The sequence below is a fragment of the Halyomorpha halys genome, unplaced genomic scaffold, assembly GCF_000696795.3.
Source record: "Halyomorpha halys isolate HHAL.00 unplaced genomic scaffold, Hhal_1.1 Scaffold2.1, whole genome shotgun sequence".
NCBI lineage: Eukaryota > Metazoa > Arthropoda > Insecta > Hemiptera > Pentatomidae > Halyomorpha > Halyomorpha halys.
Window position 1 is genome coordinate 1,860,678 of NW_027111560.1, and position 1,993 is coordinate 1,862,670.

Below are 1,993 nucleotides of genomic sequence, written 5' to 3' on the forward strand. Positions count from 1 at the left end.
TGTTTTGGGCCAAATCTGCAACGAATGGGATGTTAAGGTCTTTGTGAATGAGTTTATTTGTAACGTAATAAGGAGCATCAAGGATTTTGGATTGTAAGGATTAGATGCGGGAGGAATTTGATGGTTTGGTAGAGGTCCAGAGCTCAATTCCACATGTCCAAATTTTTTACTAGATTAACTTAAAATACACGTTGAATATAACCTATACCTTACCAACTAACTGATTATAGTTAAATTCAATTATATGGAATTTTAAACCTTTTTTTAATATTAATGCAACTAGTACTGTACAGTAGTATTATACAATCTTTTTTTTTTTTATTCCTTAAAATATTCTTAAGAGTACAGTATCCTAGGAGTCTATCGGAGTTTATATCATCCCAATAAAAGACTTGAACGCCCGATAAAAAAGACGTGGTAGGGGAAAGAGGTCCTTGGAAGAGGGAGTGAGGGGAGGAGAGTTCAGTCGCCAGTTCTGTGCTCTTGAGTGTTGTCCGCCTGTCCAACGGGAGCTACAAACTTGCAGTATCGTCACTAATTCGCTCGCCCATTTGCAGGATAACATGTAAGTCTTCATTAATTATTTCATATTAAATCTTTATTATTAGGAGTCCTCTTTGACGAAATATATATCAACCACGACCCGTTCGTTCGCCATATTCAGAAGTATATTTGATAGTTATTATAGTTATTTGTTGGATCAGATGAATTACTAAAAAAGTATTATATATTTTTTTTTACTTTTAAAAATCCGTTTCCCTTCTCTCCTCCTAACGATATACCAGGCGAGGGACCTTTCTTTCAGGAAACTGTGATGTAACATTGATATGGAAAGTTCTTATACTCCGTATTATATCTGTATTCATTTCAATACATAATTTAGAATAACTTATTAATTTATTTTTATTTTTTAAATTCAGGATTATATATGCTAATTTGATTTTCAAATTACATATTTATCGCAAACAGATATATATATATATATATATTCTAATAGAATTCTTTAACAGGTCCAGTTGTACCTCTAGTTAACCCCTCCAATAGACGGTAGCGGTGTTTAGGACAGATAATCACCTGATATGATTGACTAAGGACAACATGTCAACATGCAGGATGAATATACGGATATTGAGAAGCAAGGTCCTGAACAATCGATCCTAATGTATTTACTAAACTGTTTGCGCAATTTGATCGCATCGCTGTCATCATTGCGCAATCGGTCCTTGCCGGTAGTCTGCAGTCTGTAGGCTAAGGTAGATTGCAATCTGGCATAAAATGAACAGTTCACTGCCTCGTATTGCATTTTAGATAAAATAGTGGAATAGCGTTTGTCTTAGCCGTGCGAATCTGTCTCGAATCTTAGGAGCTAAGGCGTTAACTATAACTGTCAAATAACACTGGCCATCGGTGACGGGGATTTGTTTATGTTGATAGTACAGTGAAATCTCAGTTATCCGAACTAATTGTAGAGGGAGTTTTCGGATTACATAAAGTATTAGGAAAATTTGATAAATTCAACAATATTAATGTATAACTATTTTTATATGTTTTTTACATACTTTTTTGGAAATTTGACAGTTTGAAGTTTTAAAAAATATAAATAAAAAAAAATCTTTTATATCCTCAGTAATGCAAGTGATGATTTAATTTGTTAAAACTGTAAGATTGTTCACATATAAGAGAAAACAAGCCTTAAAAAAAAAAAAAAAAAAAAAAAAAAAAAAAATTAATTCACAAAATTATTAAATTATTTCTACTTACAACAAAATATATTATGAACATTTTGATGAGAATTGTATTACCCGATATCGAAACTGTGTAAACATTTCCACATTCAATTTCCAAGGTGGTTACAATAATTTGCCTATAGATCGGGAAGTTTTTTTTTTTTTTAAATTGATAGATTTATTTATTGATAGATATTACAATCTGCCACACAGTTGTGGGCAATAGGTAATATTGATGAATGATCTCATACATACTAAAATAAAAA

General features: G+C 31.7%; 1 protein-coding gene across 7 annotated transcripts in view; it reads left to right on the forward strand.

Annotated features, from left to right (window-relative positions):
- Nucleotides 1–1,993, forward strand: part of snu (snustorr) — a 524,182-nt gene that overhangs the window by 281,231 nt on the left and 240,958 nt on the right. The window contains exon 1 of one of the 7 annotated variants that reach the window (XM_014418509.3): nt 349–565. The exons of the other annotated variants lie outside the window; for them this stretch is intronic. The gene's annotated coding sequence lies outside the window, so the exon portion shown is untranslated. Of the gene's footprint in view, nt 1–348; nt 566–1,993 lie in introns of those variants that run through there. 7 annotated transcript variants of the gene reach the window in all.